Source organism: Cavia porcellus, unplaced genomic scaffold (genome assembly GCF_034190915.1).
Source record: "Cavia porcellus strain 051 isolate PalLab524CR breed Dunkin Hartley unplaced genomic scaffold, mCavPor4.1 scaffold_22, whole genome shotgun sequence".
In the NCBI taxonomy this organism is placed as follows: Eukaryota; Metazoa; Chordata; class Mammalia; order Rodentia; family Caviidae; genus Cavia; species Cavia porcellus.
The window spans coordinates 45,243,382-45,256,048 of NW_026947505.1; the positions used below are offsets into that span (position 1 = coordinate 45,243,382).

Sequence of the window (12,667 nt, forward strand, 5' to 3'; positions counted from 1 at the left end):
CATGGCTCTTCTTTTCTTTCGGGTCCATGTCAGAATGCCCGTAAACCTCAGCTCAAGATACTTTGATGTATACAGAGGCTGATCCATTCAAATTGCAGGTGAAGGGTCTTTGTTTGACCAAGATAAAATAAAGCAGAAGTCTTGGTCTTTAAGTAACAAGCATTTACTTTACTAAGTGAAAATAGTTTTTCCTGTTGTTCGTTTTCACTCTTTGACTCCAAGAGAAAAATGTTTCAGAGACTAAGCATGGTTTCATTTCAGTCATGGGTTTTTCCCTGTCCTGGAACAGTGTACTGTTGGAACTTGTTATCTTGGAGACACAGTAAAGTCTAATTCTTTTAACAATGGCACTGGTTTTGTTTTTATGAGCTAAAGAGGCATTACCTTTTCTACTAGATGGGAAATTGCTCCATGACATAAAAAGAAAAAGTATTCTATTTCCAATCTGGCACTGCCAATCAACACACTTCTAGGAGGTTTTGAATTCATGGAACATTTACTCTGTTGTGTATCCCTGCACTCAATTCCATGCTCAACTTTTGATATTAATGTCCTTAAAATGATAAACTGTGAAGATCTGTTTTAGCCTGAGCTCATTAGATCCAGAGTACATTAGCTAGTAAAGTCCACTTTGGGAGAAAGATGGAAGAATGTTCATCCTAATTGATAGGGTTATTTTTGTTGAGAAGTATGGACCAGTGACTGAGATTCAAGGTAGGTCAGCTGCAATATGAGTTCATAATGGCTCAAGTATCACCACTTGTTCTTTCTACACACAGATGGGGCACTAGTTTTTTTTTTTTTTTTTTTGCTTTTTCAATTTGAACAATCAGTGAGGTTCTGCATATAACTTTCCCGTACCCCTAACAAAACTCTAAGATCATGGATCCAAATAAGGGAGGCATACATATGTGAATATGAGAAAAATGCAAGGTGAAGAGTTCACTAAAACATCTATATATTAGTGTCTGCCAAAAGAGTTTGTAAAAAAATTTCAGTGGATTTTGGTTTTGAAACTCATCAAAAATTTTCGAATTATGAATGAAGTTTCTCTTGTGAATCTTGAAAAGTAGAGGGGGTCACAAGGAATTTCTTGTCCTTCATTGAGGTCATCTATTGATGATTCCTTCCAAGTGTATAAGACAAGAGCAGAAAGCAGTCTCATTTGGCCAGACATGCAACTGACAGAGGTGTGTGCAGCAGGGATGTGGTCAGCACAAGTCCACAGAGCACGCTACAGAGATAATGGCTCCTTAGCCCATTAGTAATTACAGGGTGTTTCTTTGTATTTTTTATTTATGCCACTGAAAAGCCATACTTCAGCAGCCTTGCAAAAGCTAAGGCAGCTACCTCCTGTGCTCGATTTATTGTTAGTACCTATTAGCCAGTGGTAATAATAGATGTTCATCAGTGGTAAGATGTCCATGCACGTGACCTTGGTGATGCTGAGCACCAGTAAACTATCATTGTATAATTGTCTGCTGTAGTGACAATGGCACAGAATACTCAAAGTTATCAACATAAAGTGAGAATAATAATCTTAAAAAAAACTTTGGGCAAGCAGAACAGAGATTATTAAACTAGCAAAATATCCTGAAACACTCACAATTTCTGTACTTCTGATTGAATATACTTGGAAGTGTTATAAAGCAGATAATGTGTCGTTTTCACAATCTTATCTGGAGACTTCTTTCCATTTGTTTTACCAACATGAAAACTCAGACTGAAGGCCTAGTGTCATACCATGAGACGCACGGGAAGTTTCCTGTAGTTCTAGTGGTGATCTCAAATTTGACAAGTTACTTGCTTCTGCAGCTCTGTATTATCTTGAAAATAGATATCACATTTCAATACCTTGGTGTCTGGAGTTTACCAAGTGCCTTCAGTGAACAACTCCTAGGTCCCTGCACATTTCATTGGGCGTTGATTCTTAATTAGATATTTTAAGAAATATAGAACTACTATAACCCTAGTTAATTCCATTTGAGCATTTTTAAGCTTTTTGCAGAAGTGAAAATACTGACTTAACCTTCAGAGGTCCTTAGCTCTATCATCTCACAGCGTTGGCTGTCTTGTGGTAAAGGTTACAAAGTGTTCTGGAAGGACTGATGATCAAAACTACATTATGCTCCCAGATAACTACCTGCAATAATGAGAGCTTGTTCCTCTTGTCAAGTTATCCCTCAGGAAGGTAATCTCAAAGTCTATCCTACCTTAGAGTTCCAGAATTCTTAGAAAAAAATACCTAAATATTCCACATCTGCAAATCAGACTCTGCAAAATATCTTGGCGGCTAAAGAATTCTTGGCGATATTGCATGCTAACAAATATATTGTAATGTATTACTATCTCCTGAGAAAGATGATCCACCGCGACTCTCAAATCCTGAAAACAGGACACTTTCCTTCCATTGTTTGTAGAGGAAAATGAAAGAAAACAAAAACAAACAAACAAAATCACCCAAAACTACTTGTTAGAGGGCAAAAAATAACCCTGCAATTATCCAACACCAGACAACTTCTTGAATCCCGCTCACCTAAGCTATTTTTTTTTCTACTCTGAAAGCAAAATGAATGCTGCAAGCAGTCAGAGCACTAATGGTCTTTTTTTTTTCCACGTTGTTTCCCTTCCTCCCCCTGCAACCTGAAGCAGCGGGCTGGAGAGACTTCGGGAGCCTCTTCACGCTCTCACTTCACAGGCTAGAAGGTGACAGCTTCGCCAGGGACTAATGCAGTCCGACATAATTGAATGTGGCCTGGAGCAAAGCAGCTGCCTGCAGCCACTCTTGATTGTAGCTGTCATCAGGTAGGCTGCTGCAGGAAAATGCGTTCCAGTGGACGCCATCCCTCCGCACAGTTCCGTGGTGATAGCTTATTTACCCTTACGCTGTGACCACAGTTTTGTAGTTAATAATTGTCAGTATCACACTGCCTCGTGAGTGCAGACACTGGGTCTTTGAATTATCAATAATCTTTCTAGTGATGTGTCATTTGCTAACTCGCTCACTCTCTTTCCTCTGGAATTAAATTTTACCCCAGAATTCTATTTGTTTAGTAGAATTTGATTTGATTCGAAAGTAATACTTTTTTGGATATAGTTTTATGTATTCTACCTTTCTTTGTAAATAAAACCACAGAAATAACCAAAAATATCAGTAATTATTCTTTGTCTTGGAACATGTGAGAAACTTATGAACAAAATTAATTAAGTTTTATGTGTAAAGAATAGGAGACAGTTGAGTTTTTCATTTAGTGATTACAAATATTGACAACTTACAAATGAATGGTTCAAAATAAGATGTTTTCTTCCAAATAAATAAACACAGGTTATTTTTGGAAGGTTGTATTAAATTTTATGAAAGTAATTTAACTGAGTAGTAAGCATTTTAGTAAGCATTTTATACACAAATAAAACCTATGTAATAAAATTTGTAGAGTACATTGGGTTTACATATTTTATCATCCTGTAAATTGAGAAGCAAGTCAATTGAAAATGGAAAAAATGAGCATGACTTGGATTTTATGAATTGTCATATTTGAATTTTGTGTTTTTTTCAACATAATAATTTACTATTAAATTATGTAGTATTTCTGATTTTTGTGTATATTTGGTTTTAAGATAATAATTAAATTCTTCATATACACTATACTTTTTTAAAATTCTAACTAATATCTAATGTCAGATTGTGGTGTGAGCTTCATTTTAGAGATATCATATGTTTCTAAGAATAATACAAGCACACAGATATCAGTCATCAATGCTAAAATAGGTACTGAAATTTTGACAGAAATTTAAAATGATAAAATCTTCTTTCTTGGAAAGTCCAATTGCTTTTGCACTGTCTGAGCCCATCTAATTATCTAGTCTCTCTAATCAAGTTTTGTTTACATCTTATGGCTTAGTACCAACTCCAATTCTCTACGTATAGAAAAGAAAATTGAATCTACCTGGCATTTACTTCAGGTAAGCTGCCCCAATAACATTTGTATGACTAAGCTCACTTCGCACCCAGGTACTGTTACTAAGACACTGTGATCAACAAGACTAACATTTTTGATCTTTGCTCTAAAGTTAAGTCATGGCTAAACCAACTACTATTTTGTGTTCAGCCCTGTGAATCCGTATCCTTAAATTTTGCTGAAGAGATGCAGGAAATCAAACCATTATCTGACAATTTCTAATAGCTATATAATAAGAGTTTTCTAAATTCTAAAATATTTCCCCAAAGTCTATATATTGAATATGCTACTTATATTTCTTAAATGTTTTGAGGTTAACTACACATTTCTCTAATTTATGAAATCAAATTAGAACTTAGATGCTTTAATTTGTCTCTGTATTTGAAGTTTAAAAAGTAATATTGATTAGTTTTCCTGAGTGCATCCTCTATGTTTTGTTTTCCCTGATTTTCCCAACAGGCCATAATGTAATCCATGTCATGTGAATATTACATTAGAAGGCCGATAGTTTCAAGTCTTCACAAATTCATAACTTCCTATGCTTACTTTCAAACTATAGTATTTTTGAACTGTTCTATTTAAGAAACTAAACATCATTATAGACATTGTTTGCTGCAAACAAACATATTCTAATATTTTTCATATTTTTTTTATTTCCTGGGAAGAACTGTTCAATGCTTTTTCCTGCAAGTTACAGGTATTTCTGCGAGTTAAGATTTATGTCAATTACAGGATAATGATCCAGAATTCTATATAAAAGATATTAAGTGGGGTGACTACTTGGTTTGGAAGAAGATTTGAACTGATAGGCACCGGTCATTTTTATAATTCAAAATGTCAATGACTAATACTTGTAACATCAAGCAAAATGTGTAGAGGAGAGGCGAGGAGAGGAGACTGAGATATAAGTGTCAAGGCATGAGCTAGACAAAAGTTGGTTGAGTAGTCCAAGGTAGAAATACGATGATGGCTGTGTAGGTAGAAATACAAAGGCTGATATGGTATGAAATGTTAACAGTTAAAACCCACTTCTGACTCATGTGTGCTAAGTCACTAAAGAGCCTCTCTTACTTGCTCTGGAAACAGATAATGTTATGCCCTTCCACCTTAAGTTTTCTATTAACATGATTGTTTAGAACCAATAGAGTATCAACCTTAAAATATTCAGTCTGTCTCTAGAACCTGAATTTCTTAACTGTGGTACACAGTGAAACTTAATTTATTTTGCCTGAAAAATACAATGCAAATGGACAGTTACTTTGTATACATTAATATGCATATTTATAACAAAATATATACCCATATACTTTTATGAAAAGATAAATTACCAAGTAAAACAATGTGTGCTAGGAAGAGACATTCATTTGGAGACATTTTGTATCAAGAAAAGTGTTTTCATGAGTCTCAACACAGAGAATAAAAAAGTGGTCCCAAAATATTTCACATATTCTTTTAGTTCAAGAATTTTGTCTATGATGCATTAACACTGTAGTGTAATGTCAAACACATTATTTTGTAGATAGTTTTTTTTGCTAGCATCTGTTAGAGTCAATCACAATTAAAATCATTAGCTGATAGTCGTGTAAGTGTGTGTGTGTGTGTGTGTGTGTGTGTGTAAATTCTACTACATTTGCTGGTGAATAGCAGTCTATTTGTTCTCTTTAATGAGCAAGAGTTTTGTGTTTTAATCTTGTCAGATGTGTAAGCAGTTTATACGTCTTCTGTATTTTGCTTTAAAATAATTGCTTTTGATTCTTATGTTCATTGTGGCATCATTCACAAAAGCAAAATACGGAAGCAGCCTACTTATCTGTGAATTGATTAATGGATAAAAAGATGTGACATGCACACATGTACACAATGAAATGTCATTCAGTCTTAATAAAAGAAGGAAGCTCTGCCATTTGCAAAAAGCTATGAATTAAATTGGATGATATTATGTTAAGGGAAATAAGCCAGACACAGAGAGACTGAACTGTGTAATCGTCCTTGTATGTGAAATCCCAAGAACTGTGAACTTGAAACAAAGAATAGACAGGTGCTTGCCAGGGGCTGGAATGTGGGAAAATGAGGAGATGTGGACAAAGGGTACAAATTTCAATGACAATATTAATATGTGTAAAGTATGGTGTCTATAGTTCAAAATATATATTAAGTAAAATGTCCTAAGTAGTTAGATCTTCTATGTTCTCACAGACATGCCGAAGGTTATATGAGGTGATGGATACATTAGCTACCTTAATGGTGACAATCATTTCAGAGTGTATAGATACATTTCAAAACAGCATCCTGTAACCCTGATTATATGAAATTTTTCTTTGTCAATCACACCTAAATAAAACTGAGCAATTAATTTCATTCCACCTGTCAGCAATCAATCATTTTACTATTAATGATCATGACAGATAACAACAGCTGTAGCTTTATTTTTATTTTTTACGTGTCTTACAATATTTGCTAACTTTAGACTCATTTGGCCACAGACACCTATAGATGTTCTTTCAGGTAGCTAAAGTAACCTCTGCGAACGTGCAAAAGCATTACAGCCTGTGCATGCATCGTTCACTATTGTATCCTACTTAAGACACCCGAAAAATATCAGTACTACTGAAAATGGGGTAGAAGACGCATCCACCAAAACCAGCTTTGCAGCTTTTAAAACTGTGACCCCTACAAGGTGCTTTTGGGCAGACGATTTGCTCTGTCTCCTGCGAGCTGGCTCTGTGGTCCACCACAGCTAGGGAGAAGCACGTTTGCTATATTTCCATGAACATGAAAAAAATATATTTTTAGGAGTCGGCCAACTATGACTAGTCAGCTGTCGGATCGCATTTCGATTTGGGGAATGCTGTGACAGGACTGAAACCACTTGTTTCTCTCCCTTCCTCTTCTTGTCACCGCGATGAAGTTGGCTCTGGCTCCCGGGAGCCCTTGGTAAAGTACAGTGCCCAGGGCTATGGGAGACGGAGGCCTCCATAACTGATATGAAAGGTCCTTAATTAAGCACTTAGCATTTCAAGGCAGGCATCACTGCTCGCCCACAGCCCGAGCTGGCAGTCCGTCACCGCCGATAGGCCACCTCGAAGACTAACGTGAGTTGAGTCGAGTCTTTTGTACTAGAGGCAAGCCGCCCCAGGCACAGGCTGATCCGGTGACCCTCCCAGATACACTCTCTCCGCCGGAAGGAACAGGATATCGGATGTGACAACACTGCAGCCGGGAAGGATTCCCCCTCCTTGCAGTCCACCCCACACCCTGCGAAAGAACAGGGATTTCAGGAAGAAGTTAGAGTGACAGTGGCACTTTCCTGGCTCAGCAGATCAGGAGGAATACAACCAAAGCCAATAAATCAATAATGATGAATGCATTATGGTGCAAAAGGGGAAACCCTTCTCCTTGTAAAACGTCAATTATTTCGCAATTAATGAAGGCTTGGAAGAAAGTTAACTAGGAAAGAAACATTTTTTTCCTCTTTCTCCACAGCAGCACATAATTTACTGGGCGTAAGAAACTAGAATAAAAAATAAGTGTTTGAGGGAAGTTTATCTTTGTATTAAGGAGCTGGAAGACTTGGCAGCATTAAAATGGAAAGGGTTAATGGAATGAACTATAGATTAAATTGTAAAGCAATCAAAGAAAACCAAACAGTTTATAGCAGACAACCATCTTCTGGTGTTTGGGTCTGTGTCAAGCCATGGATGTGGAAAATTAAAGCCATACTGAGAAGGGAAATGAACCATGTCTAATACATCCCCAGCAATAAAATGTTTTCACTAGGACTGTAAAACTGTGGCTTACATTAGGAAAAAGAAAATCAAACTATATGTCAATTCCACATCATGGGACATGAAGTGTCCACAAAAATTTATATTACTATTTAGAAGTGTTTCATTCTGATGTTTTATTGTGATTGGATGCGCCCTCCTCAGTATCTTTTGACTGGTATGAAAATGATTTGAACTACTTTTTTAGCATTTATTTTACATCTATTACCTGTTCTATTACTTTTTATTATTTTATTGTGCTTGTGTAGAGGATTTTGCACAGTTTTCATTATAATGTAACATTAAGTCAATTTATTTGTGTATTACATGCTGTATAATTGCACCTTTTTCTAGAACAATTTGGATTTCATTATCTAACAAATCAGCACTGTTACATTTCTAAAAGCTCTTGTTAGAAATCAAGTACGTTTTCAAAGTAGGACAACAGAGGTCAAGTTTGCACCAGGAAGATTCCTCACTAATGCTGGAACTGTTTGAACATCAGGTGAAGGTCATATTGAAAAGAGGGAAATGCTTGTTTCTTTGAGAAAATATTTAATTATTCACTATTGTACTAGGTTAAGATCAATAAAGATCAATACTGCAAGAAAAGAAATGCTGTAGAACAAAGGGATCTGACACGGAACAGATAAGAGCAAGATATAGATCACGGAATGAACAAATTAATCCCAGAAAAATGTCAATTGGAACCTTGTTTCCTTTATTATTATAAAAGATGTCAAGATATCACTCAAATCCTTAGTTTACAAGGACCATAAATCGTAAGACTAGCAGGCACAAATAATGAAGTGTACGTGTTTGTTTACATAGCTATTTCATAAACTGATCTATGCCTCACGCAGAGGTGGTGTAAATTATTCCATGAGTCATGCAGGTAAAATGCAAAACACTAAAACAATATCAAAATCACTAAGAAATGAAGTTGTTAAATCATTAAGAGAATCCACATTGATGTTTTGTAGGTGTATTTATATTTTACATTTTGAGTGTGTTAGAATGTAAGAGAGGTATGCTTTTTAACACTGTATTTTTAGAACGCTTGCCTTGGTAATTACTCCATGTTATTTTGGGTTATTTCTTAACTTCTCCTGAGTGTTTTTATTTGACTTTCAGTGAATTCACAGTAGGATCAACTATATACTTCTCCACAGCTCTGCAACTCAACATAGGTAACAATAACTGTTTTTATAATGTCAGTAGTAATGAACAACAAGGAATCTTACTCCATGTTTAAGAGAAGTTACTTATTTTTATTTAGTTTAAGAGATTGGCTCTCAATGGTGTTTTTTTTTTCTTCTTACTTTTTATTCGTCGCTGAGACAAAATACCTGAAGCCCAAAGTTGGGAAAGGAAAGGTTTATTTCTTACAGTTTTTGGAGGTTTTAGTCAACACTTAGTTGGCTCCAAGACAGGTGGGCATGGCTGGGCCGCACTTCAAGCCGGAACCAGCAAAGAGCAAGGCACACCTTCTTCCTGCCATTACATGACATCCTGGCTCCACCCCTTTGTGGGTGGAGCACTGCACCATCAATCCAAGCACTAGACAATGAGCCAATAACAAATGCACAATGCAAACTCATGAGGCCTGGGGACCATAGACATAAACCATGACACATGGTGTATGGAAACTTTAGAAATCTACAGGAAATTCAGTTATCATTTGTCAAGGTAAATATGAAATTTCCTTTTGATAAATTTGGCGATGCATATACTGTTTGCCAAATATAGGTATTTGTATTAGAATGCATAATCATCAGAATTACAATGTTTTGCTCAACTTGAAAGTTTTAATTACTATAAAAATTTCACTCAAAATATTCACATAACATTTAAGATAGTATCTCTACTTAAGAACTTTTATTGTCTTACCAAGCTGAAACACCAAGAAATATGAAAGGATGCCTCAGTAAAGTTTTACTCTTTTTTGGTCATGTGGATGATGTAATTTTATTATATCATGACCTTTATAACTAAATTGCTGCCTTCACAAATAACAGCTTTTAATAACATTTCTGTGACATGACTCCCTTGCTGCCTTTCACATAAGCAGCTTGGGAAAACTAAGCAACAATAACAAGAACAATAATAGGATGCACTGACACACTCCATGGTTGAAGAAAACTTGAATGAAGCCTTCAAGTAATATATTTTTTTTGTCCTTTCCTTTTTGTCCTTTTTTGTATTTTCTGTTTGGAGTTATGCCTTTTTAAATTTTGTGATTTATTTCTACTCTTGGATTTATACACAGTTATACAAAAGTAAATGCATATATATATAAAATTAGGCTCCAACCAGATCTTCATTCATCTGTGAAATACACCTCTTGACAAAGCGGCTGATACCTTTCACGTTTACAGTTATGTGCGTCTGTTTTTGCCAATGAGTAGTGTAGCTACCAAAAGTTCATTCTGTTTGTTCCTAAAACATTGCAGTTTTTACTATCATAATGTAATATCAGTATCACATCAGCTAATTAATTTATGCCAAATATGTGTATCCATTGAAACTACTGAGCAGTTTAAGAAGAGTAGATAAAATGAATTGTAATACAATATATCCACTCCTCTCAAGGCTCTCCTAAATAATAAATGAGTAAAGAAAATACAGTATAATTGGAATAGTATTCAGCCATACAAGACTGAAATACTGTCATTCCCAATATGAATAGAACTGAAGGTTTTTATGTTAAGCAATAAGCCAGACACAGAAAAACAAACACCACATGATCTCATTTATACATGGAATCTAACAATGTTGATCTCATAAAAGTTGAAAGTAGGATGGTGGTTACTGGAGGTTGAGAAAGGAATGAGGAAAGATTAGTTCATTTATGAGTACTAAATTATAGTTAGAAGAGATCTGGCCACGGTGGCACACATCTGTAATCTCAACATGGGGGAAGCTGAAGCAGGAGGATTGTTAAGAGTTCAAAGCCAGTCTGGACTACATAGTGAGGTCCAAGCTAATGTGAAATAAATCGTGAGACTCTATCTCAAAAACAACAACAACAACAACAAAAAGAGTATAAGAAAAATGGAAAAGAAAGATATTTTATAAGTAGAAGAATTCCAATGTTCCAGCACACAGTAGGATGACTATAGATAATTATAAATTGATATTGTTTCCATTTTTTACCTAGAATAAATTTTTGAATGCATTTGCATATGTGATATTTGTTTGAGGGCATGAATATATTTAGCTTGTTTTGAACATTGTATCACATATACATCTATTGAAAAATCACATGGTACCCTCTAGATGTACAGTTTTTAGGTATCAGTAACAGATTTTAAACCTTCTTAGAAATAAGAAAAAATGTTAAACATTGTCAATTCTGCTTTAGAGATTTCATCAAGAATTTCAAGTTAAAAAAATCCAAATGAAAAATACTATATAATATCTTACGGCATGATTTTTGCCATATGTATCAACAATGACAATCAGGGCTTCATAGTCAAATGAAGATCCTAGACCGTTATCAGAACATAGATGAAAGAAAAAAATAATCTTAAAATCCAGTAAATTAAAATAAATGATAAATGAATGTGTATAGATTTTGTACAACTTCTCTGGTAATAATGTTATGCATAGTGGTAGCTGAACGTAAGTTTCTAGGATTCCAAAAATCAGTGTAGATACATAGCATAGCAGAAGCCCAGATATGTATCATACAGGGTTAACCAAGCAATGAAACGCAAAATAAGAATCTTAACAAAAACTAAGCTAACATTTATATATTTCTCATTCTGAGAAGTTAATAGGTGCTATTTCATTTTCTTAACTGAAAATAAATACAAAATTTGAAAGTTAAAATTTAACAATAAAAATCTGTATCGTCTAGATTATTATAGGGGCAGTTAACGGCTCTATGTCAAAGATAGTTAAAATAAATCATTTTCCAATAGAAATAAATTTATATACAAATATTATATATTCATAGATAGTCTTAAAAAGAAACAGTAAAATATATTCATAAATAGTCTTAAAAAGAAACAGTAAAATTAAGTTAAAAACTACCATTCAAACTGACAGTTTACAAATATAAATATAAGACATACAACAAACTAGATTAATAGTAATAAACTTAATAACATTGCAAGTTGAGTTCAAATTACAAGGATATGTAAAAAGAAATGACGAAACCCTTTAAAAGTAACAATAAAGAGGGCACTATGTAATGTAATGAGTTGTTTTAAATTATGCAATAGAAATATTTTAAGTTCTGACATTTTAAGAATAGGGTATATAAATATAACAGCAAATACGAATATATTCTTTGATTAATAAATCAAGAACACAAAACACAAGTCATAAGGTGCATTGAATACTTTAATGAATACAAATAGTATTATTAGTCAGGCGTACATTACAATTCTTTGTCCTACAGAGAGTGCAACCTTTCTTACATGCTCATGAAACTTTTTAAGTGACCACATACAATGTCTCAAAGAGAAAGGATAAAGGTAAAAGTTTTGCACATCTTCATTTCTTTGTATTACAAAAGTAGATACTAGTATCAACTTAGAAAACAGTGGAAGTTTTCTCAACTATTTGGAAGCCTCCACCTCTGCTGATCCAATTATTTGAAATACTCTTGTTAAATTTCACTTTATCTAGGACAGTGTTACCCCAGGATCATTTTATTAGAATACATTGTGGGTGTTTGTAAAAAAAAAAAGCAAATATTCTCAACACTTACTGCAGTCATTTCCAAGCATAGTTATTTTTCTCTTTTGATTTATTTTTTAAGTTGACAATTAAATTGAAAAAGGGAGTACTTGGGAAACTGTAAGCCATCTAGGTAACCTATGACCAACAGTAACCTAGAAATTAATAATAACTACATCAGGACAGTAAAATTGGAAACGAAACTAGGGGCTTCTGATTGAAGATAAAACATGGAGAAAATATTTACTTCTAAAG

The 12,667-nt window shown here is 34.4% G+C and overlaps 1 pseudogene; it reads right to left on the bottom strand.

Moving 5' to 3' along the window:
* LOC111758249 (ribosome production factor 2 homolog) overlaps positions 1–2,844 on the bottom strand; it is a 94,437-nt pseudogene extending 91,593 nt beyond the window's left edge.
* Positions 2,845–12,667: the final 9,823 nt, after the last annotated feature.